Here is a 27,071-nt window from a genome sequence, read left to right on the forward strand (position 1 = left end):
GTCTGGAGAGATGGTGTCTAGTAGGTCCCATAGGTCAATGGCGTGTCTGTGGACCGAGCGGGTGTTGAGAAGGATGCATTGTAGGTGGTTGGGGTCGGGAGTCTGAGGTGTGGTCGTGGCGGAGATGTTGACGGTGCCGCTGAATTTGCAGGAGTAGTAGGAGAAAGGTCCATGGGTGTGTCCTGGAGCGGCTTGGACGCAGTTGGGGGCGCGACCGGGGTTTAGGGCTAGGAGGGTGGCGGCATCGTAGGAAATGCGAGAGGGTTGGGCAGCGCGAGGGGCAGGGGGTCTGGCGCTGGGCGCGGTCCAGGCGCGGACGGGCGTAGACGGGCTTACCTTTGGCGCACCTTGGGCGCGGATTGGGCGCGGTCGCTGCGCGTGAACGCTGCACGCGGGAACTACTGTCATATATGGAGAGTGGAGGGGGAGGGGCGAGGGCGTCTCAGCTGGGAGGCGGGGCGGGCTGCGCACGACAACAACAAACAAAATGGAGGAGGGGGGAGCACAACAGGGCGCTTGGGGAGGACGCGCTAAAGCAGCATGAAAGTACAATCACAATCAGGTAAAGCGCCTACAGAGCAAAGCGGCAGCCAGGCACAGCTGAAGGCTTAATTCACAAATCAAAATCGGCAAGAGCGCTAATGCAGCACAAAAGTACTATTACAATCAGGTAAAGCGCCTACAGAGCAAAGCGGCAGCCAGGCACAGCTGAAGGCTTAAATCACAAATCAAATTTGGCAAAAGCGCTGCAAACGATACCAGTGAGGTGCTAGGGGCACTGGAAGCGACCACTCTGGCCAAAGCGTAGAGCGAGTCACAGCGCTTCCAGGTCGGGAAGCTTCACTCAAGCATGTGAGTGGTCTAAAGGAAAACGAGTCAACATCTACACCGATTCACAATACGCATTCAGGGTCGTCCACAATTTTGGCATTCTGTGGAGAGAGAGAGGTTTCCTAACCTCTCATGGAACAAAGATCCAACATGGAGATCTTATCCTCCAGCTACTAGAAGCAGTACACAAACCCACAGAAGTAGCTATACTAAAATGCAAAGCACATACCAAAGTCATAGACTCTATCACTAGAGGCAATGCTCTGGCGGACGCCACAGCTAAACATGCTGCTCAGACAGGAACACTAAACACTGAAAACATCACTAGAACTATCTGTCCAGTTATCAATCCCACCAAAGATGTAGTAGACATCCAAAACCAAGCCACAGAGACCGAAAAGAGAAAATGGGAGGAAGAGGGAGGTACACACACAGATCAAGGTTGGGTAACAAAAGACGAGTCCAAATGGTTTCTCCCTGACATAATGGTTCCCGTAATGATAGAAACTGCCCATGGTCCTGCCCACCTAGGAGAAAAAGGAATGTTAGACAGTCTGAATTTGATATGGCACAACAAGCATCTGCGTGCAGCAGCCAAACAAAAATGGATTATTATATCCAGATGGAAAGATGTCGAGGATACAAGTATGGTACAACAACAAAAACGCTTGAAGGTCTGGATACAAGTATGTCCTCGTAGTGGTCTGTACCTTAACCCAATGGACTGAAGCTTACCCCGTCCCAGACTATGGTGCCCAAATGACAGCTAAACAATTGGTTAGAGAATTTTTCCCCAGATATGGATTGCCCAGAGTCATCTACTCTGACAATGGACAACCCTTCTCCTCTAAGTTAATGGAAGCAGCTTCCCTACTGTTAGGTTACACCTGGAAATTCCATTGTGTCAGACATCCCCAAGCAGCAGGCCTGGTGGAGCGACACAACCAGACATTAAAAACCAAACTGGCAAAAATTTGCGCTGACAAGCAAATAGACTGGGTGACAGCTCTTCCAGTTGCCCTGTTCTACATGCGAATGGTGGCACATTCTCGGACGGGCCTGTCACCCTATAAGATCACATATGGGAGACCTCCAAATATCTGGGGTGTCCCATCTCCTAAAAAGCTAACTGACATTGATGCAAATGTACTGACAGATTACTTGGCTTCTTTGATGTCTGCACTACTTTCTTGCCGTTCACAGGTGGCTGCAGCCTTTCCAGACAAGACCACGCCTGACGAGCACCCCCTTCCACCTGGCCAATGGGTGCTCGTCAGAAATTTTGACAGAACCAGCCCTCTGGAAAGAAGGTGGACGTCTCCCAAGCTGGTGCTGCTCACAACCAGGACCGCCGTCAAAGTCGAAGGACGAAAAGGATGGCTCCATGTGAGCCACTGCAAGCCTTTCCACGGACCAATTCCTTCGGACACTGTTGCTGATCCCGAGACCAGAGACACTAAACCATCAGACTTTAAAGACACTGAAACAACAGACTTTATTTCACCCCTTCCAGAACTTTTGCCCAAAGAAGAGTACAAATTGCGGCTGCGATCCTACCCAAAACAGACTTGAGACTTTGTGCCTGACCTCAAACTCCCAGTGGCTAATGAAGCCGAAGACGGACGCTTGGTGAAGCGGTTGCTGGGAAGTGTCCGGTCAATGGCGCATACTTTACTCAGACTAAGCAGCCGAAATCATGAAGACAAGGACTTATTGCACAAAACTGTTGCTAAACAAAACCTCTATTTTCCTTTCTATCATGATTCTTATTTTCTGCATCATGGCTTGTCTAGGTTGGTTCCTTCATTTAGCCTTCCCACTTTCTTCCCCTACGCTTTTGAACAACACTGCTATGCATTCACACGTAGATCTTCCCCCGCATCTCAAAAGTAGGAGAAAAGAATTCTTCAATAACACATTCATCTCCACACTCCATCAACACCAACTAGTTATTAACAAAACTAACTGTTGGGTCTGCGGCTTAATGCCACACTCCGTACACGGAGGTATGCCTTTTATCCCTCTCCCTTTCGGCTATGCTGGATCTACCTATGCTCTCGCTATGATATTCTCCGCTTCTGTTAGAAACATCCCTGAAACCAAGACCAAGAACACTAGTACCTGGCATGAGATAAAAACAAAGACTGTGCGCGCTGTTCAAAAGATGGTAGATTTCACCGTAACATGGGGACGAGCAGATAATAGTGAAAACACCAGTTATTCCCTCTTTAACGACACTACCTCCTTTAGAGAAACATTCTCAGTTCAGAAGAGACAGACAGAGCAGGGAGGATGGGCTGTGCCTCATAAGGGCCTGTTTTGTGTAAGAGGTAAGGGCAAGTGTCAGAAGATGGGAGACAGTGAGTGTAATAAGACGTACACCCTACCTGACCAACAATGACCACCGCCCCAACACTTATTTTATTTGTGGACCTCACGCACGTACTTGGCTACCTCAAGGTTGGTCCGGGAAATGCTACATTGCATTTCTCCTCCCCCCTACCTACACCGCCCCAGCAGATTATCATCTAAGTGATCCTTCGACCGTGATTAATAGGCGGCGAAGGGGGGTCATGGATGCTGAAGACACAGTTGATCAAGAGGCTGGCGATTTCTTCAAAGGAGGCTTTTAGTTAGGGGATGTGCACTGCCTGGGTTTTAATGTTTTTAGCGTGCTCAAAGGTATCACTCCCCTCCTGGAGTGTCTCTGAATATGTCCAAGTGTCGCAGACCTATTGCGCCATAGGCCTCTCACCCTCGGCACAGCTGTAATGACTGAATGATATTCAGCAAGAATTCATGTGAAAAATTTCCTTAGACTAATTTATTCTTTTATTTCATAGTTCAACTTCGTGATTTTAAGTCCATATGTTTTTCAATCACATATTGTAATCCATGTTTAAACAGTTCCAATTTCAAACAATCCAATGCATTTCGGTGCATCCAGCACCTTTATCAGGGCAAAATCTAAAATATACAAATAAACATTCTCAGTAAAAAACGATAAACAATAATAGTCTCTCTCAATGCTATTTTGTTGTGATTTAATTACGCCCATATTCTTACTCTGTAACTCCCTGTTTTTGACTCCTCTGCATAATGTGAAACAAGGCTCATATACGCGGAAATTAAATGCGTAGCTCTTGTTGCACCTATTGTGCTTTTACGAGTCAGCTTTTAAACACGGGTTGAGTATGAGAATTCCGTGAAAGAATTAATGCTGGAATAATCCAATGCGCTGCCGATGTGCCTGCTAGTAATGCTTTTAAACGCGCTTAACACGATAGTGGCTGTTCTTACCTCGCGGGAAAATTAACATTCTATCTTTCCATCTTCGTTTCAATGCGGTTACAACCGTCGTTTCAAGCCGGGCATTTACGTTACGCTCGCTACGCTACCAGGCACTGGGAGTGGCTAGTGTTTTTTTTCTTTATCTAACTTTATCGAGTGACATGTATTCACATTTTAAACAACGGAAAACATTCTTGCTACTGTCAGTGCCTTTGTGAAATATCAGTGACATTAAACTGTCACGCATACCGAAAGTCATGGTCAACATAAATCATTGCAGATAGTTTAAATGTCACAAATAACATACAAATTCAACACGGTCATTAAGCCCGTTGGGCTTATAACTGTTCAAATGGTATATCCAGTAGTTTTCTCGCTTAAGTAAGTTTTTTAGGTTTGATGAACCCTCCATTTTTGGAACCACTTCAAGAATGCAAGCTCGCAATTGGCTAATGTGGTGTCGTTTTTTCATGAAATGTGTCGCCACAGTGGATTTAAGGGAACCCGTTCTTATGTTGCTCTTATGCTCAGTTAATCTGGTTTTGAGCTTCCCTTCTGTTTGGCCCACATATACTGACCCGCACGGGCACTTCAACATATAAATGATGTTCATTGTGTCACATGTAGCATTAACTTTTATTGGAATTTTATGTCCCTTCATGGGGTGAGGGATCATGTTTCCCTTTATTATGTTGTGACAATTGCTGCAGTTCATGCAAGGTATAGTTCCTCTGAATGAATTCAGTGCGGGTGATTCTTTTGTGTGTTTCAGCATTTCTCCCAAGTTACGGCCCCTTGTATGAGCAAACAATGGTTCCTTATCAAATATGCCTTTAAAATCAATATCCAATTTTAACATCTGCCAATGTCTCTTTATCACTTTTTTAAATAAGGAACTTACATTTGAGAATTTGCTTACGCACATGATTCTGTTCTCTGTTTGTTTGGGTTTACCAATCAGTAATTCTTCTCGTGGTTTTTGTGAAGCTCTTATTAACGCGGTTTTGACCGTGGTGCTGGGGTATCCCCTTCCAAAAACCTGCGTTCCATGTGTTCCAGTTGTTCTTGACAATCTTGTGTCTCCGAGACCACTCTCCTGACCCTGAGAAATTGGGAATAAGGCAAATGTGTCTTAAGTGATTGAGGGTGATGACTGTCGAATTTCAACAAATTGTTCCTGTCTGTTGGCTTTTGGTACAGGTTCGTGCGAAATGTGTTACCCGTTCTGGTTATTTCCACATCAAGAAATTGGATGCTCTTCTCACTGATCTGCCATGCGAAGCTTATGCGGTCATTTCTGTGGTTTAGTGCTTCCAGTTGTGTGATCAAAGATTCAGCCTCACCTCACCTTTCCATACGATGAAAATGTCATCAATGAATCTTGTATACATGAGGAGTTGTGATGCCCATGCTTGGTTGTTGTAAATGAATTGCTCCTCAAATGATGTCATGTACAGGTTTGCATACGCCGGAGCAGCGCAATTGCCCATTGAAGTTCCACTTAGTTGTATGAACCATCTGTTGTTATACGTAAAGTAACTGTTCATGAGGGTGAATTCCATTAGCTCCATCAAAAAAACTTGTAAATCTTGTGAGTACGTGCTGTTCAATAAGACTTGTTCTATCGCCTCCAATCCCTCTTGGTGAGGTATCGACGTATATAACGCCTTAACATCTATAGTTGCCATCACAATTTTTTCGTCGGTGTTTAAATGACAGAGTTTAATCAAAAAGTCTGTGGAGTCTTTTATGTAAGATAGCGACTTTAATACCAAAGGTTGTAAGTACTTATCAAGGAATTTTCCCACTGGTTCGTGGAGACTTCACTTGGTGGACACGATTGGGCGACACAATGGTTTATACAAATCCTTATGTACATTGGGTACCATGTATAGCGTTGGACTCAATGGATTGTCTAGTGTGAGATATTTGTGAGTCTTTTCGTGATAATCCCTTTTTCCTGTGCTCTATGAAGGATCACTTGTAGGGTTTTCCGAATTTCTTCAGTTGGATTAAACTCTATCTCCATGTATAATTGTTGATCCTCTATGTGTTCCCTGACCGCTCTTTGATAGTAAGATGAGTTCAGTATCACCAAGGCCCCGCCTTTGTCCGCTTTTTGACATGTGATTTTCTCATTGTGTGCTATTGCTTCAATGATACCATATTCTTTGTTCGTCAAGTTTTTCCTTTTACTTTTCTTGTTAACATTAATTTTAGCAATGTCACGTTTACATAGTTCTTCAAAGGAATCATCCCTTTCTGGGGGCCCCATGATCAATAGCCGCCACATAAGACAACTAACTTGTGTAGTTCAAGGAGCCATAAACGAGACCGCTGGTGCGTTAAGCAACATCACGGCTGAGATGGCGTCCGATAGACTCATGACGTTACAGAACCGTATAGTCCTAGATATCATATTAGCGGACCGTGGTGGTGTATGTGAACTGATCGGATCCAGCTGCTGTATATACATTCGATAATGCTCCCTCAGTATATGCTGCCATTTCCCGCCTTCATGTTCTTTCAAAGAAGCTAGACGCAGACACCTGAGCCTGGTCCCTGACGGGATGGCTCTGGGGCCTCCTGTCCTCATGGGGGTGGAAGATCCTTACAATACTAGGTCTTGCTCTAGCCATTCTCTTCACCTGTTGCCTCTGTATTCAGTGTGGCCCATCTATCTGTAGTTTCTGTATCACTTCCTGCATTCCCAAACCCCAGTCCAGAAAGAAAGAAAAGGAAAGAATCATGTTACAGGAACAAGTAGACGGCCTAATGAGTATAGAAATAGACTAAGAAGAAGAATTTTAAAGAGTATATTATGGTACAAGGAGGGAATGTGAAAAAAGATTATTTTTCGTAGTTTATGTCCCATCATACACCCTCTCAGTCACGTCTCCGAGCCCATCATGTCGGAAAACAAGCAAACGAGAACACGAGTAAACCCGATCACGCGCACACAAATTTGCACATGCACTCTCCTTCCTCTAAAAATTCAAAGGTACATTCTTATGGTCAGGGTGATGCAGAGAAACAGCTTCCTCACTCAAACTGTACATTCGTATGGTTAAGTCGATTCCGAGAACAAGACCCCCCATTTGTAACCATTTCCCTATAATCGGGCAGATTCCGAGAAATAGGCCCCGTTCTGCTAAACCACGACAACCAATTCCGAGAAGAAGAGCCCCCGTTTGCTGAAAGACACGACACCAGACATTCCTTTACTCCCTTACTCTTATCTAAGGAACCAGCCTAGGATTATCTCTCAATGCTCTGCTTCTGCCGTGACTTCCTCATGATTAAAGACACAGTCACGCTTCTTCCTGTCACGACTTTTGTATGATTTCGACACAGTAACGCTACTATGATTTCTGTAAAATTGTTACACAGCTATCCGAGTTTTACTAACTTCTGTATTGTTGCAAACACAGCTATCCGAGTTTTGCTCAAGGGAAGCTCCTTCCTCTTTTCTGTGTATAAAAACCATGTCCTCTTTGATGAAAGTTAGAGATTCTTCCGATCCTCCTCAGGTGACGGAGCTCTCCCTTAACTCGAGAGACTGAATAAAGACCCTTTATTCGAACCACCACGGACTCTGCTCTTCATAGTTGACCTTATTGATAATATAGAAATTCTGATCAAGGTAAATTACTAAAATATTTACCACAGAGAGACTGAGTGAGAGAATCAGAGTGAGAAACCTTCAAGGATTTGAGCCAGAGTCTATCCAAAAGGGAAATGGGCCAAACACAACCTAGATCAGCTTCCCAGGAGAGTTCAATTTTAGATTTAGGACGATCCGGGTCAGAAGAAGAAAGAAATTTGTATACAAGAGATGCTTTAGGGAGATTGGAAAATAAAGTCAAGAGAGAAGAAGGAGGAATGAGGGAAAGTGCGGGAGGTAGAGAATAATAACGTTCAAGAATAATTCCCATAAGAAGGGTAAATTTATGCAAAAAGGAACGAGGGCAAGAAAATTGAAGTTGAAAAAGCGGAAACGAGCAAGGGGTGATACCATCAAAGATCTGATGGATACATATAATACCCTTTCGTCTGCAAGAGGTCCAACAAATAGGTCTATTATTGATAAGAATAGGCAAATTATACCAAATGGGTTGTTGTAACAACAAGGGTCGCAGGAGGGAAGAAGTATATTTAAATAACGGAAAAGATTCATAGGGGGATTTCGAGGAAAAACGGACTAGTTCTTCATAGGATAAAGGGGACAGAAAGGTATGTTCAATAGAGAGCCAGAGAGGAGAGAAAGGAGATACTTTGCGTGAGAGCCAACGTGAAGCTTGACGAAGGGAGAAAGATTTATGATATAAACGAAAATGCGGGAGGTTAACACCACCATTGGACTTGAATCTGCGAAGAGAAAAGAGAGAAATTCTAGACTTTTTGCCTTTCCAAAGAAATTTTGACATGGAGGAGTCAAGACGTTTGAAATATAGAGCAGGAATATGGACAGGTAGCATGGAAAGCGTATAGATAAGAATAGGAGCAATCATCATCTTAATAGAGTCTAGTCTACCCCACCACGAAAGAAAGAGCGGATTCCAAGAGGAGAATAATTGGTCAGTACAAGAAAGGACAGCGGACATATTCAATTTGACAGAGGAAGTGATAGAATTAGAGAACCAAATCCCAAGATATTTAATCTTGGTACTATTCCAAGCAAAACCTGTAGAGGAAAAGAGATGAGGGAGACAGAACTTTGTCAAAGGGAGAATTTCTGTCTTGTCCAAATTAATTTTATATCCAGATACAAGGGGAAATGCATCAAATTTGACTAATAAAGGAGAATAGACGATTCCGGGTCTGAGATGAACAAGAGGATATCATCAGCATATGCAGAGAGTTTTAACTGGTGTTCTCCATAGGGAAAACCGGAGATAGAAGTATTCTGCCGAATGGAGGACAAAAAGGGCTCAAGAGCCAAAACAAAAAGAAGCGGAGATAGAGGACAACCTTGACGGACGCCTCTTTGAAGAGTGAAAGAAGAAGAGAGATGACCATTAACAAGAACAGAAGCCTTGGGAAAGGAATATAATAAAGATACAAGAGATATACATTTGGGTCCAAAGCCATGCCTTTTAAGAAAAGCAAATAAGAAGGACCAATCAACTCTATCAAAAGCTTTCTCAGCGTCAACTGAAATGGCAGCTAAAGGGAACGATAGAGAGGGAGCTTTATTAAGGACATTGAGAAAAAGGCGAGAGTTATCAGAGGTAAGCCTACCTTTAATAAAACCCCATTGCTCTTTGCTGATGAGATGCAGCATAAAAGAATCCAATCGTAAAGCAAGTAATTTGACGAAGAGTTTATAGTCAACATTGACTAACGAGATAGGACGGCAATTTTTGCAAAACTTCGGGTCCCTGCCTTCCTTCGCAATCAGACAGATGGTAGCGTCTTGAAAAGTACCCACAGCAGAACCTGTAGAAGCAAAAGACTGAAAAAGTGTTAATAGCTTGGGTAGAAGAAGATCAGAAAAGTGTAAATAAAATTCCACTGGAAAACCATCAGGGCCAGGAGTTTTACCTTTAGTAAGGGAAGAGAGAGCTGCAGAAAGTTTATAAAGAGTAAGATCAAGATCAAGGGACGCAAAATTAAGATGAGACATAGATGGCTTAGGGAGTTTCTCAAAGTAAGAAGAAAGCATAGAGGAAGAAGGAGGAGATTCTGGAGTGGAGAGTTGTTGGTAGAAAAGTTGGAGTTGTTCAAGAATCTTGTCAGTCGTATGAAGGAGAGTATTATCAGATCAGAAAATAGATTTAATGCAAGTGCGTTCCTTGCGGGATTTAAGATAATTAGCCAAAACCTTGCCAGATTTATTACGACCTCCGTAATAACACGCACTACTTCGAAGAAGGATAGAGGAAGCATTATCCGTAGAAAGTTTGTTAAAGGAGATTTTGGCGCGAAGAAGATCTGGAGACATACAGTTAGCAGAAGAGGTATAGAATTGATGCTCTAATTTTTTATATGAGCGAGAGAAGTTTTCCGTTTCTGAAGAAATTGTTTCTTTTTCTGAGAAACAAAGTCGATAATAAAACCTCTTGCCGTGGCTTTGAAAGAGTTCCAAAGAGTTTGGGGAGGAATATCAGGGGAAGAATTAGTCAGAAAGAAATCATCGGTGAAAGTTCGAAAGGAAGAGGAGAAGTTAGGGTCAGTAAGAAGTGAAGAGTTAAAACACCACTCTGAGGACTTTGGGTGAGGGGGGAGTATGTCAATATCCGTGATAATGGGAGCGTGATCTGAAATTACAATAGGCTCAATAGAGGAAGATAAAAGATTCTGAGTGAGAGATTGAGAGAGAAAAATATAATCCAGCCTAGAGGACGACGCATGAGGGTGTGAGAAAAAAGAATAGTCAAGAGTGTCTGGATGCGTGAGTCGCCAGGAGTCTGAAAGATTCGTTTGAGATATAGTGTCCAGAAATTGCTTATGGGGTTTGTGGAAAACAAAGTGAACAGTGGACTTACGGTCCAGAAACGGGTCAACAATTTGATTACAGTCACCACCTAAAAGAAGGAAATCGTCTTTGTGCTGTATACATTTGCTCGTGATGACCGGCCAAAACAAACAATCGGGTTGCGTAGGACCATAAATATTGAACACAGTTAAGGGAATAGAATTAAGCAATAATTTAGCCAAAATCCAACGACCATCCGAATCTTTTTCTTCCAGTAAAACTTTACATTTGTGCTTTTCATGAACTAAAATAGCAACCCCATTCTTTCTGTTATCCGTTGGCGAAAATAAAACATTACCCACCCAATTCCTTTTCAATTTAAGGGATTCACCATCATTGAGATGAGTTTCTTGTAAAAGAACAATATCAGGGGTATAGGAAGATAAGTGGGAGAGTACCCTCTGTCTTTTAATGGGATTAACAAAACCTTTTACATTCCATGAAATGACTCTAAATTGTCAAACAGGGTAAACATGATAAATAAAAACCTAGAAACAGGAACATTGCAAATATTATATAAAAATAAAAAAAACATATGAAAAACAACGTGCACGAGAAAGAAACTAGCAAGAATAGAGAGAAAGAACAATAGACAACTCGGAAGAATAAAAAGAAAAAGAAAATGATGACAAGAAAGAAGCTAGGAAAAGAGAAATCCAAGAGGAAAAAAGAAAATAGGAAGAGAAAAAAAAACAAGGATCAGAAAGAGGAAGCCAAAACTCAGGGAGAAGAAAGAAAAAGTGAAAAAAGAGAAAGAATGGAGAAAGAGGGGGAGAGGGAAAGAGAAAGAATAGAAGAGACAGTACAAATCCAAAAGGACGACTGAAGAGAACATACCTGAGTGGAACAAACAAACAAGAAAGGGGACCATGGCGACACCCAACAAGACGAACCGCTCGAAGGGAGGGAACTCCACCAAACCAGGACAAGGAACTTGGAGGAAGGAAACAACTGCACGGAGTAAGGGAGGAATACATCAGGAACCTGCAAACGGGTGAATAAAAGAAACGAGGTATATTAAACACAGGCAACATGCTAAGCATGACAAAGAGAAAAACATCAGTACCTTATAGCATGAAAGAGCAACTAGAAGAACATCATAACATCATAACATAGAAAGATAGAACATAGAATATCACAACATCATAAAAAGAATGTAAATCCAACACAGGAGAAAGAACAGTCAATCAGCCCGTAGGGGGAGAGGAGGTGTCCATGCCGCCCTTGGAGTGTATCTGGATAAAGTTCTTGAGTTCCCCAGGGTCTTGAAAGGTCCACGTCTGGTTTTGATGTGTAACCTTGAAGATGCAGGGGTGGAACAAACCAGAACGGGCACCAAGAGAGCACAATGGAGCACGGAGACCAAGGAATTCCTTTCACCTGGAGGAAGTAGCATTGGAAACATCCTGGGCAAGGAACACCCTCTGTCCCAACCAGGATACATTGTGTTTGGCTCGGGCTGCAGATAGAACAGTAAGAAGATCAGTGAACTTCAGGAACAGAATAATGACTCCTCTGGGTTTAGATGAAGTAGAAGTTCTGGGACCAAGTCTGTGAGCTCTCTGGATCAATAGGGAAGATGAAGAAGGCATATCCAAAAGCTTGGAGAGAAAGGAGGTGAAAAACGCAACAGGATTGTCACCTTCCAAGGTCTCCGGAAGACCATAAATATGAAGATTGTTTTGTCTGTTCATGTTTTCCAAATCCTCAGTATGCTGCTGGAGGGCCAATACTGATTTTTCTAAGGAGGAGATGCGCTGAGCTTGTGACGGAATCTCCAGTACTTGCTGCTCTACAGAAGATATTCTACTGTCCATAGATGCCCATTTCTCTTTTAATAGCTGCATGTCATTATTAGTATCCTCCACAAATGGACGTAAAGCTCTAATCTCCTCTAAAATTAGTTCCATGGAGATAGGAGACGAAGGCTTGTCTGGAGACAGAGGTTCATGCTTGAGACGTTTTGAAGAAGTAACTGGAGGTGATGCTTTAGAGGACAGTGCCTGAGCAGAAGAAGAGCGGTTTGGAGCAGCGCCAGCCATTGATGGTGTGACAGAAGACGTATCAGAGGATAAGGACGTAGAGCTTTGTGAAGTCTTTGATGAAATAAAAACAAATTTGGGTTGGCGCAATCTGCCCATAAGTCGTTGGAACGAGTGATAGCAAGGGCAAGAGAATCAATCCCAAAGGAATGGAGGAGGCAGCAATGTAGAAAGATGTAAGGAAATTCACCTTGGTAAGCGTATGTTAAAGAGATAATAAACTGTCAGCACACCAATTCCACTGAGAAAGGCACTTTTCATACAAAAATGGCACAAAGCAAAAATGAGCCTCTAATCACATTTGAAAGCCATTGAGCCATGGCACTGGAACCAGTATGAGTAAGAGACTGCAGGCATAGAACAGCATAACTTTTGGACAGAGACAAGGTAAATTAATAACAACAACTAGAGAGAGAGGGAAGAGACACTCTCAGTCCCCCAAGGTATCCATGAAGGGAAAGCAAAAACATTCAACCGAGCAGACCTTGCAGGCAAGTTCAAAAATAATGAATGAATTCTCTTGATAGCGCTACTAGCTCACAATATAACATGGCGGGAGGGGCCAGTTGAGTAGAAAACGCCACCGTCCCAATAAAGTGGAACCAGGCTGTTGTGACACCCATACTCAAAAAGGCTACCCTGGACCCCCTCAAACTTGAGAGCTATCGCCCTATCTATCTCCTTCCCTGGGCCGCGAAAATTGCGGAAGCCCATGTGAATGAGGTGCTGACTGAACATCTTGCGAGGGAATGCATTCTGGATCCTTCCCAGAATGGGTTCCGTGCGGGCCACAGCACGGAAACTGCCCTGCTCTCTATGACGGAACATCTTCGTTCTGTGGTTGACTCCGGGCAGACTGCGGCACTGATACTTCTTGACCTCAGTGCCGCGTTTGACACGGTTTCGCACAAAATTCTACTTCAACGTCTACGAGAGGCAGGTGTTGAGGGCACTGCACTCGATTGGTTCCGCTCCTTCCTATCTAATCGGACCTTCAAGGTTGCCACTCCACCGTTGGAGTCCAAACTCTATCCCCTGGATCTGGGTGTGCCTCAGGGTTCGTCATTGAGCCCCACATTATTCAATCTTTATTTGAGGCCGTTGGCTGCTGTCGTCAAGCATTGGGGTCTAACCATGGCCTCTTATGCTGACGACACGCAGCTGGCGGTACCCTTGAGTGGGGACTCCGACCGTGATGCCCCCAGATTTCGGGAAGGACTCCTGGCAGTGGCCAGCTGGATGAATACCAACTGTCTCCAGCTTAATGCCAAAAAAACGGAGGTCATGATAGTGGGCAAGCGAGCGGATCTCTGGGGTGATAAGTGGTGGCCCCCTGAGCTGGGTGTAACCCCATCTCCAGTGACAGAGGTAAAGAACTTGGGGGTTTGGCTTGACCCTGCCCTCAGCTTCTGTGGCCATACGAAAAAAGTAGCGGCCACCTGTTTTGGCATCTTACGAGGGCTGAGACCTATCCTGAGGTTCTTTGATGCCTCAACCAGGCAGCTGGTCATTCAAGCATCTATACTATCACGGCTTGATTACGCCAGCTCACTATTGCTGGGGGCCAACCAGGCTGAAATTGCGCGGATGCAACTTATCCAGAATGCTGCAGCCAGAGCCCTGGTGGGGCTACCGAGGTTCTGCTCTGCAGAGAGTGCCATCCGCTCTCTACACTGGCTGCCGGTGGCACAGAGGATCTATTTTAAGACCCTGTGCCTGTCGTTCAAGACCTTCAGGATGGCCTCCCCCCCGATTCTTGACAATCTTCTGAAGCCTTATGTTCCTTCGCGACCTTTGAGATCCATGGGCCAAAACTTGGCTGTGGTCCCACGATTCAGACTGTGTAGAGCGGGAGGACGTTCCTTCCGAGTCTTGGCTGCGAAGCTGTGGAATTCTCTACCGTCCCACATCCGCGAAATTGACGAGCTGCTGGAATTCAGGAGAGCCATCAAAACGCATCTGTTCCCTCATTTCTCTTAGGATCCTGATCTGTGTGTCTCCTCCTTCATACTGCTATGTTGTGCCTGGGTACCCTTCCAGAAGCGCCGGGACGCCCCTTGGCTGGGGCATCTGTGCGCTATAGAAGTGTTATTAACATAACATAACATAACATTACATAACATAACATAACACAACATAACATAATGTAGATGAAGAAAGAGCTCACCGTAGGTGGAATCATGAGGCTAAAGGAATCAGGTACTCCTGCCAGGCAGTGAAAAACTGCATTATAGGACCCAAGTCGAGCAAGAGATTCAGCCGACAGGGAAGCGCTGACGAAGTTCTGAGGGAGCCGCGGCTCGTGAGTCAGCCGCTGCGCGTCCTAAAATGGCGGCAGCAGGTAACGTGAATATCGCGTCGGCAATAGCTCAGCAGGGACGTAGCCGGAGGCGCTAAAGAAGAACCATCAGTGTCCTGGAAGTTTCCGACGTCCAGGCAAGCAGTTTGTGACGAAAACGGGTCCCGCTCCGTGCAGCTAGGGAAAGGAATGCATCCCAGCGCGGCGGGGCTCCACAGCTAAGCGGCCATCTTGAGTGGCGCCAAAGCCACGCCCCCCTCTAGGTCCATTTTCTAAACCCCGAGAAAAGGACTCTGGCTGCGCGACACTGCTTGCGCAGTGTACGCTAGGCCCGACGCCTAAAAAGCAACAATCGGTGTTCACGGCCCCTTCAGGCCTCTGGGCGCGGTGCCACTGCACCTGCTGCACCAATGGAAGTTACGCCACTGCCACTATTACACCTGTGTGATTCTCAGGGATGGGCATTGAAGTGTTGTGTCAGCAGAGTCTGGAAGGGGGCGTGCTGCCAGGTTATACTTAATGGTTCTCTTCATGTACGAGTCTCTGAACGAGAAGTGTTAGGTGACATCCGAGCCTGTTGCCTTCAGCTCTTGTAGCAGGTGCATTAACCCTCTGCGCCGTCTTACCAGTTAACGTGAATAGTAACCCTAAATGTCAGTGACGCCCGGGGGCAGCTAACTCTTCTTCAGTCGTGTGTTTCTTCGTGCTTTGTGGGACTTGCGGTTCTACGTCATGTACAAATGCATAACTACAAAAGGAGCATGAACTGGGAGTGCTACCACCACTCCTCACTCAAGGCACCTCGTGAGCTCGGTGTGATCAGCGTTGCAGGGAGTACTATATCGGTTTACCAGTTTGAACTTCCTCTCGGCTGCAGAGATCTGCATTTATACTTCAAAGTCAGTAAAACTGAGTGTGCTCATGCATGTATTTACAGTGCTACGAAACATCAAAAGACATGTAGCACTATTCGTTTTTATTTTCTCATAGTGTATCGGGCACCAGAAGCATCACCTATTCTCATTCCGTTTTTCACAAAAGGTGGAAAGGGCAAAAAAGGCGCCAGCTGCTCTCTGGCTTAGAATTATGGCAATGCTGGCTGAAGGAATCCGTATGGGGCACCATGGCGGTCCATGCCCTGCCTGAGCCAAGAAATGCTGAAAGGCTCAGAAGCCCCCCTCCCAACAACGCCATGTTGCCTGAATCTAACATATTTATCACCGGCAGGATTTTCTTAAATTCGTGTACCCTCCCTAATATTCAAGCCATATCTACCTGGTTCTCTCCCTTCTGTCCATATTATGCCATTTTCCCTACCATTCAGTTTGCTACCTCATCTGTCAGTGGCATCAATATTCTTACATCTAATCTGATTATTTTGAAATGTAAATCATTGAAAATGAAATTAATGAAAAAGAAATTAAAAATTTAAATCATGAAAACACTATGGAGCGTCTCTCGCAAAAGAGAGGTGTTCAGATAGTGTAGTAGGTTAAAACGCTTGATGGAATAATCCATGGGCGGTCTGCAAAGTATGCCACTGCTATGTACGCCACCTTCAATTTCGCCTTCACCCTTGCAATATCGATAAGAGAAGTGCTGTCCAGTTGATATTAGCATCTGATATCACCTGGTGGTGAAGAGTGCGAAGACGGCGGTGGAAAGCGACAAGATGAATTGTATTTTCAACATATCCGCATCCTCGCAATGTTTGTCAACTCCCTTCTATCTCGGTAACACTGGTAGTGCCAAGAAGCAGGATCAAATATGGTGCAGGGAACTATATATGTACAATCGCACATTTGATTACAGTGAATTGATATTCAGGTAAACTCTGATTGATGTAAAAAAAGTTCCTAGTTTTATAAAAGAGGTCCGTCGTAATAAAAGGGATCCCATCGCCTGAGGGTTTATTTCCTACAGAGAGCTGTCAGCGGGGTGATGTGCTCCCTAAGTGGAAGGGACCTCTGCTGTGGAGAAATTACTGATCCTTGCAGCCGGCATCTCTGCGCGGGTAGGGCGGGAGCTGCGCGTGCTTATCACACAGCAGATACAAGCGGATGACACGAAGCAAGTCCTTCAAGAGCGGTGTCTACAGCGTCAGGGACGGGGGTGAACAGCATGGCTCATAATACTGAGGAGGCAGGGGATAACAGCAGGGCGTGGTAGGGGCTGCACGGAGAAAAGCAGGGTGGAGAGAATTTGTGATGGGGTGGAAGCAACAGCATCAGGGAAAGAGGGAAGAGAAGGGGCATTGTGTGAAGGAGAGTAGGGTGATGTGAAGAGGAAGAGGTGTGGGCACACACAGCAGCATAGTGGAAGGTGATGAGAGCCCCAAACCCCCCAAAAAGTCCCCAGTGTGTCACGCCACCAGTGAAGCATCCAGTCACCGCGTGCACATCTTCTGTCCACCCGCGTGCACGCTTTGGAATCTGTATCGATTCCAAAAGGCTCTCGCATGGCAAGAGCAGCACATGCGCCCTGCTAACGCCAGGCGAGACCTAAAAAGGCATCCTTGTCTTGGGCCGAGATTGTGATCAGGCTGCCATTGTTTGTGTTCAACACATAGCTGTGTTGCCATATGGACATAATAATAAACACATTTGTATAACACATGTGAGGGCCTTGCACACAGTGCCAAGGCAATGTGATAGTTTTCTTATGAAGTTCTCCGTGTTAGCAAGTTCGGTGTTTCAAAGAAACTAACCCAAGTGTAAAAAATGAAGATGTGTGTCAGAAGTCAAAGTGACAAAGTGGAGGCAACTTTAGGAAAGAACTGTGTACGCGTAAAATGGTACTACTTCCTACCAGACCTTACTTAGGCACATGACAATACACCCAGCACATGCATGTGACACACATACGCTGCACAGGGATGCATGCTAACATGATGTAGGCCAATGGTGAATTAATGGCACAGCAGCAGAACTTTACATGAGTAAACCTGGAGGCCTCACTCCAGTGAAATAGGGAAAAGGCGTGTTTACTTCTACTGATCACTACGGTGTGTGCTGTCACCATTGAACTGGCACTACTTAAGTCGTAAAAAAGGCGGTAGACTTTCACCACAAAGAAAGCAGCACTTTGGGCACCCCTCCCGGTCGAAAAAGCCAGCAAACTGTGAGACAGGCCTGTGTCATGGCACACACGCTTGACTCAGTTTGCACATCTGTTATTATTATCATTGTGCAAACTGTGACTGAAGGGAACCAAGGTTCTGCACAGGTTCTGTATAAATATGCCTTCAAACATGATAGTGTAAGCAACAGCTCTCAAACATTTTAAATTCTCATGCATGAGAACTACTTGTGTGATTTGCTAACATCACAGGAAGTAATGGCACACTGCCTTTGACATCAATGTTGATACAGCAAATGATGTCAATGAAATGCTAAAATAACATACTGCTTTTAAAGTGAATAAAATAGCAACAAAATGTCACCAATGTAGTACCTTCAATTAAATTAAAGGATCAGTAGAAAACATGCCCCATGGAAGAATAGCTTACTCATGACTCCACACCTCCCAAGAACTGCTCACCGCACAGCTGAACAGAGCTGTGTTTAGAGTTTAAATTTAATCCCTTTCACCATATGTGATATTTAGATATTGTTAGTGACAGCTTAAGTCAAACTCTAAATGTGTGAGCGTTAGATTTGGCATTTTTTATGCTGTGCTAGATTTCGTTTTTTCTGGCTTAGATGTTTGGGCACTTTGCCACTGCTGATCAGTGTCAAAGTGCAAGTGGTCCCTGTATAAATTGTTATTATGATTAGTTATCCATGATTGGCATACTTTATTTATGAGTTAGTCCTTAGTAAAGTGCACTGAGATTGCCAGGGCCTGTACAATCAAATGCTACTGGTGGGCCTGCAGCTCTGACTGAGCCATCCTCCTGAATAGCAGTGTAAAGGTATTTCAGACCTGCCACTCCAGTGTCTGTGCCTGTACTTAATTTGAGCTGGTGGTTTCGGTGCTTGGCACTGGCACCTAATTGCCAGCACCGGGGTTTATGACAGTCTGCCACATGGTGGCACTGTCTGGCTAATGTAGGTATGAGCACAACAGCATCCGTTTATTAGTTCAATCTGCATGTACAATGACTAATACCTGTCTCCCAAGCCATTCTTATATTTTTCGGGCCTGGAATAATCTGAATTGTCGCACTTGTATGAATATGGTGGTGCAAGCTGCAGTGGTCTCCTGACGAGAGCCCTAGCACTTATTCTTTTACAAATTAAGCACTGTGTCCCCCTTAGCCTGGCTAGAAGCAAGGTTCCCTACTTGGACAAAGGTACCTAACTCTACCAATTAGAGGCTCCTATTTCTAACAGCGAGTCTCACTCGCAATGAGTGAGACATGAGGTCTCTGTGCAAACTATCAATGATGAGAACCAGAGTTCCACACAGAAAGTTGCATCTAAATATTTCATCACACTTTTTCAAACAAGTGTATGCCATACAAAGTGTAATTCTATTTGTTTTCCAAATGGGAGCACAAACCAGTGGTGGCCGGCATGGTTCGTGGGTGGCGGGGCATGCAGAGGTGTGCGCAAGGAGGGGTGAGGGGGGAAATGGTGCATAATGTTACAAAAAAATAAATATCAATTAAACACTAACCTTGCTGCGCAGGGTCCCTCGTCTCTGCTCCTGCTCTCCTTGTAGGACTGAGGCACAAGAAGCACAGCCAGGCTCCCCTGATAAACACAATGCTGCAATGCAGCATTGTGATTGGTTTTGAGTGTCCTAATGCACGCGTTCAACCAGGGAATGGGGGCCAGGGCTTGTTCTGCATGCAGGCTGTTATGCACAAACGCAGAGGGAATTGTGCCGACATAGCAGGGAGAGCTGGGTTTATGACCGAGAAGCGCAAGGGCTCAATCGTAGCAGCTGATGCTCGCGTTCACTGTGAGATGGCGAGTTTGGAGAATCCCGGGCGCATTGATTGCCGATACCTAGTAAGTCCTGTGTAAAGTTCTCTAGTGGTGTTTGATTTTTATTTGTAATTCAACCTCTATAGACGTTAACACCCTTGTGGATAGTCTATTAAGGCTAGTCTGTTTTTTCTGTCTAGGTTTGCCTTTCTTTGCTCTGGTAGAGTTGCCATTGTTATTGTGAATGGGGAAAGGTACCCTTTGATTTATCTGGAAGGGTGCCCTAAGAGAGAGGGAGGTAAGTGCTTGTATATGTCCCCGCCTTATGAATTACTTTTAGTAAAAACTTTGGTGAGGCGGCCCTGATGGATGACGTTTTATTGACGTCCTTTCATATATTATATTCTTTAGTTTCCTGTTATGAAAATTAGTGGATCCCTAGCATGTGGAACAGATCTTGTTTGTTTCCTGACCCTTCCATGTAAGTGTGGTGAGTCCGGCCACTTATGGTGTCGGGTCTGCATGACTTTCAGTGAGGAAGAGAAGCTTGTTTGTTCCGCTTCTCTCCTGTCGCACACTTGCTGTTTATCTACTAGTGTAATTCACTTCACACAGGGTGTGTGATTGTTTCTGACTTGACACTAGGCATCTTGGGTTTCTAAACCTTTGTTTCTTTTGAGGTCTTGGCAGTTAAGTGGTTTTGACTTTGGTGCTATGCACTGTGGCACGGGGCGGTCACCTACGTGTGTCGGTTTAGCTCACTTACATAGGGGTAGAAGTAATATTGTTATGAAGTTTTTGTTTATAGTAATGTGTGTAACCCTGTCCCGAAGAGGCCAATGAAGATAAGGCTGAAACGTGGTCACGTCGACACTCAGTTGGAAGAATCTGAAAAAATTATAAATGTGTTGAATTGCTTTGTGCTACATTAGAGCGAGGCCTATTTTGTAAACAGCCATAAAGTGTCGCACTGGGCAGATTTCCTTAGAGTGGTTCTCTTAGAAATGATAGGGGGACACTCGTATGCTTAATTTGTGTAAGGGTTATTATTATGTGTTATATTGTGTATCAGTTTTTTTGTATGCATAAATAATTGTATTTTGTGTTCTTTTTCTACTGCTGACAGGCGCTAGTGCCTTTGTGTATGTAAGATTGAGATACATTTATGATGAACAATGGTCATTTTTGACAGAGTAATTAAATGTACTCGACTCATTTAAAGTATCCTTTATAATTCCCTTTGATACCAATTTTGTTTGTATAACAATACGTTCCTTATCCAGGTATTAGAGGGTTATTTGGGTATACCCCTGTTGTTTATGCATGCATGGAGAACGGGGCAGTCATTTCGCACTTAGCAGTGGGCAAACCACTCCTCCCCTGCCCTGCTCCAAGAGCAAAGCAGCCCCACCCATAAGCCTACCCACAAAGGAGCAGAAAATAGAAAGTGATAATAACTCAAAGTTATTATCATTTTATGTTTCCTTTACTTTGCAGTGCACTTCTTAAAAGCAGTGGGGCGACACTCCTCCGCTATTGCGGAGAAGCCGCCCTTGGCACAAACCCAGCTCAAGCCTACCACAGTCAAAGTAGTATAACTTTCAGCTGTGATTATTTTTTGTGCACACTTAAAGATCATGCATCAGTGCCTACTTTTGAATTTCATTTGGGTGGATTTAATACACGTGCCATACCTGCAATTCCTTAACCATGTAAAGAGCGCAATCAGTTAATTAGAGGGGTCAAATTTCCAAAACTAATTTCATGGGATAATTTGGAGAAAGTGAAGTTGTTATGCAACACATATTCTTAACTTCAATTACAATGTATTGGACAGCATGTTGTATCTTGAATTATATGGTATGCAAAAATGTTTCCAGAAATGTGGGACTATACCTCAGAGTACAGGAAATTGACTTTTTAGTTAGCTGCCCTGCAACAACTTTTAAATAGCTGAAGTATTTAATACCTTATGGACATAGGATGCAGGTGGAGAAAAACAATGTTCCAATTCCCACTTGCTGTTATTGCTTCCCAAGAGTTTTCTAAATTAAAATGTTCATGTCTGGGGACAGATGGACATACTACTAAAGCTGGCTGTGAAGAGCTCCAAATATGCCACATGATGTATCAACAGACCACTTCCCATTGAGAATTGGCCGCATGACCTATTGTGTCATGCGTTGAAGTAGGTCACTGAAAACTTAATCATGTAGAAGTTAAAACATTAATAGTGAGCCAAGGAAGATGGCCGCAGATACGGAGAGCTCCGTTACGACGTGAGGTGACGGGGGCTCCTCCAGGCGACTTCTTCCTTCTTGGATTACCGGACCAGTATTGAAGTGTGGCGGAAGGTGCGCGGCACATTTACATGTGCTTTCCAGCCCACAAGAAGCTGTCCTTACCGGTATTTCATACTTTCAAGTTCCAGACGGCTCGCGTTTGAACCGCGGCCGCCATTTTGGTTGCATCTTTCTGCCGTCTTTTGCCGCATTTGTTCTACTGGACTCCCTCACCTTTTGACATTCTGGATATTTATTTTTATTTGGTGACTTCTGGAATTTGGATGATTTTGCTACGCTTTCCTGTTTCTGAGCCTCTTATGCTGATTGAATAGCATATTTAGTTCTCCTCAGGATGTGGCTGCCATTTTGATTTTGATGTTTTCCTCACTTCGACCTCAGGGTGAAGATTTGCAGCTTGCTGTTTCTACAATGTCCTCTTCTTGCTTCTATATAGCATTTTGTTTTTTTCTTCCTATTACTATTAACCAGAGGCAAGCGTCATTGTTGAGCCATTTTCTGTCATTTATTCTCCTTTCATTGGCAGTCTTGTGCTGGTTTCTCCTTTTGACGAGGTGCGTTTTTCAGTTGATTTCTCTATACAATGGCAACGTCACGTACCAACCGTTTTGCTGCCCTTCAACAACGCACTGTTTCTCATGTGCCTTTGGAAGATAATAACCCTTTTAGTTTTTTGCAAGAAACGTTCGATGATTCACAATCGGATAACGTTACCACTAAGGGTTCTGCTACTCCTGGTTCGCGCTCCACAAAACCACTTTCCAAATCTTCCTCTTTGTCTCCTAATGCTAACTCAGGGAAGAGGCCTAAAGCTAATCCTCCATCTCCTACAGGCATGTCAAATACTATTTCTATGGAGCTTATATTGGAGGAGATCCGAGCCCTTAAACCTTATATGTCAGAGACTAATTCCCGTCTCCAGAGTCTTGAAGATAATTGGTCTCACACACAGAAGAGAGTGGTGGATCTTGAGGGTTCCTTGGCTTCAGCTCAAACGGTCATTGTCCAGGTTCCTATTATGCAGAAAGAGATTGCTTCGCTTAAACAGCAAGTTGAAAATGTGGAAAATCGAAATAGACGTAATAACCTACGTATTTATGGCCTTGCTGAAAATCTTGAAGGGTCAAATCCAATATCGTTTTTTCAATCTTTTCTTCCCACTCTTCTCAATCTTCCAACTTCACCTCCTTTGAATATTCAACGTGCCCATCGTCTGGGTTCAGCATCTCGTCCATCAACTTCCACTTCCTCCATGAAACCTAGAGGTGTCATCCTGTATTTTCTGGAGTATACTGATCTTCTTCAAGTCCTTCATGCAGCCAAACAAAAAGGGAAAATTTCATATAATGGCTCTAATCTTTTCTTTGCTCAAGACTATGCCAAGGCTACTGCAGATCGCCGTAAGAGATTTTTGGACATGAGACCGGCTTTACAGGCCTTGAATGCCCGCTACGGATTATTTCATCCTTGCATCTTTAGCGTCACTTATAATAACAAGACAACATCTTATGAAGATCCTGTTCGCTTACAGCAGTTCCTGGATTCCTGTCATGCCGAATCGATGGACATACCACAGCCATGATTATTGTTGGTCTTACTGTCTTTCATTGTGATGCCCCCTCTGGTTGTTTGACCTGCTCCTAATGTTGGCTGTTTCGTAAAGATGTTATGTCATATAGCTGCTGTGTCTTAATTTCATGTTTGTTGCTGGTCTTGTGGTCCCTGAGATTGTTTTTCATTTGTTCCTCTTCAATTGCCTGGTGGTTCCTCCCCTTGTCGCGTCTTCGTGGAGGTCTTCAGTCAGTTTTGCTTCCTTTTTTTATGGTTCCTCCATCCCCAGTACTCTTGTATTTTTACGGTATGTGTTTTGTTCTTATATTGAACTTCTATTTTTGTCTTCTTTTTGCATCCTCTTTCCTATTTTTTCCTTTCCTTTTACTCAGCTCTCTTCTTTTATTTTCTTCACTTTCTTGTTTCTTAAATCTTTCTCTCCATTTTCATCCATCATTCTCTTCTTTCTTTCATTACATTTTTCCACTTTTCTATACTTCTTACATGCCATCTTATTTCCCTTATGTCTTCTTCTCTCCATTTTCTTATATACTTGCATCTTTTCCGATTATCGCTAGTTGTTGGATAGTTTTGCTGGTCATTATTCCTATGTTTCAAATTTTTCTTAGAATTTTAAATGTCAATTAATGTAATTTCTTGGAATGTTAAAGGTTCGGGTTCTCCAATTAAGAGACAACGGGCCAGATGTAGGAGCCCTAATACCGGTCGGTAACGGCCGAATTCGGCCGTTACCGTCCGGTATTAGGGTTTCCAGATGTAGGGGGCCTATATTTTACCGATTCTGTAAAGTTACCGAATCGGTAAATTTACAGAATCGGTAAAATACAGAATCGGTATATTTACCGATTCGGAAAAAACACATGTAGGTGGCACTCCTAAGAGTGCCACAGGCCCTTAAAAATCGGTATTTTACCACCCAATCCTATTGGGTGGTAAAATACCGAATTCAGGTGTGCATGCACATCTGTGCATGCACACCCGTGCAATGTGACACACAGACATGCCCTTAGGGCATGTCTGTGTGCCACATTGCACACAAGTCCAGAATTGGGGTGCTAGAGGGTGTCAAAGTGACACCCCCTGCACCCTTGCAGGATTCGGTATTTACCGATTCTGTAAATACCGAATCTGTATTTCACTTTGATTCCTATGGGCTTCAAGGCCCATAGGAATCAATGGGAAATACAGATTCGGTATTTACAGAATCGGTAAATACCGACTCTTACAGATTCGGTAATTTTTTACCTACATCTCCCTCCTTCCAATTTACCGACTTTTAAATATCGAATCGGTATGACTCGGTATTTAAGAGTCGGTAAATCGGATTTACCTACATCTGGCCCAACGTGTTCTTTCCCACTTAGCTCACTTGAAAGGAGATATAGTGTTATTACAAGAAATTCATATCAAAGATGTTGAGGTCTCTAAACTACTCCGTAATTGGGTGGGTCAGGTTTTTGCTTCACCGGGGACTGGAAAACGTAATGGTGTTGCTATTCTATGTCATAAACGTTTGAATGTTCAGCTTGTTAAACAACAAGATAATGATACGGAGGGTAGGTGGGTTGTTGTATCATTGTTAGTCAACAAAATTCCATTGACTATTTTTAATGTTTATGCCTCTACTGTTCCTGATAAGTTGTTCTGGCCCCAAATTCTTTCTTCCACGATGCAATACACTGATGATTATTTTATTTTTGGGCGGGGACTGTAACATGATTATGGACCCTTTCCTTGACCATAAATTCAACTCCCAATTTTCTCCTTCCCCAACACATGCTCAATTTACTTTGGTTATTTCTCAAAGGTCCCTAGTTGATTCATGGAGGCTGTGCAACCCTACCTTGCAAGAATATACATATTTTTCCCCAGTCCACTCTTCTCAATCCCGTATAGATTATCTTTTCATTTCCAAAGCCCTTACACAACTCATCACTCACTCTGATATAGGTTCCATTTTAATTTCAGATCATGCCCCAGTTTCCCTTCAGCTTGATTTACTTCCTCCTAGTAAAGGTAATAGGAGATGGAGATTCAACAATTCCTTACTTCTGGATACTTCCTTCTCTGTTGCTTTTCTTAATTTTGCTTCCCTTTTCTTTGCTGACAATGAACCTCCTCAAACATCCCCTCAATTGGTTTGGGACACTTTTAAGGCTGCTTCTAGAGACTTCATTATTTCTTATGTCGCCAAAAAGAGATGTTTAGCCACACAATCTATGTCCTCTCTTACTTCCCGCATCAAACACTTGGAACATGTATATTATTCATCTAAATCCCAGTCTGACCTTAATAATCTGATCACTGCCAAACTTTCCTTCAATAAGATATCCACCGAATCTGCCAATTTAATTTTGCTTAAATCCAGTGCTAAATATTATTCCTCACAAAATAAAGCGGGAAATATGTTGGAGAATTATCTTAAGGTTAAAAAAGAACACATGAAAATTGAGTCGATTGTCTCCTCCTCTAATACCATCCTTCACAAGGATGAGGATATTTTGATTGAGTTTTCTAATTTTTACCGGACTCTTTATACTCCTGAATCTCCTACTCTGTTTTCAGCCATTGATCGATATTTATCTTCCATCCCTTCTCCTTCAGTCTCTGATGTAGATTTCTCCTCCTTGGAAAAGGATATTAGCTCTGCAGATATTTTAGAGGCTATTCGCATTCTTAAAAAAGGGAAAGCTCCTGGCCCGGACGGCTTCTCCATTGAGTTTTATTCTCATTTTTCTACTTTTCTTGTCCCTAAATTATATCAACTTTTTTCTTTCTTTATATCCTCTCAAAAATCTGAAGGCTCTTTTCAAGAGGCGTTGATTTGTCTTCTCCCCAAGGACAATAAGGATCACACCTTATTTAAAAATTATAGGCCTATTTCTTTGATTAATCTTGATTATAACATTTTTGCAAAAATTCTAGCTTTACGTTTAGACAAGATTTTACCCCAGCTGATAGGTAAAGAACAATGTGGTTTCATCAAGGGTCGTCATCTCTCAGATAATACTCGGTTATTCTTCAATGTCCTTAGTAAATCACAATCCTCGCCTCACTCCTTGGCTGCTATAGCCTTAGATGCAGAGAAGGCTTTTGATAGGGTTAATTTGCCTTTTCTTTTGTCTTCTCTTAAATGGTTTGGGTTTGGGTCTAAATTTCTCTCTTATGTCTCATTATTGTTCTCTTTCTCTTTTCCTAGATCCTTTATTTTTGCTAATGGTCTTATCTCTCCTTCCTTCCCCTTGTTTAGTGAAGTTCGTCAGGGTTGTCCTCTCTCACCCCTTCTTTTTATTCTTGCTTTAGAACCGTTTCTAACAAAAATTTGGCTTAATACTAATATTTCTGGGTTTTCTTATGGTGAAAAACAAGTAAAGTTATCTG

The sequence above is a fragment of the Lissotriton vulgaris genome, unplaced genomic scaffold (assembly GCF_964263255.1).
Source record: "Lissotriton vulgaris unplaced genomic scaffold, aLisVul1.2 SCAFFOLD_858, whole genome shotgun sequence".
NCBI lineage: Eukaryota > Metazoa > Chordata > Amphibia > Caudata > Salamandridae > Lissotriton > Lissotriton vulgaris.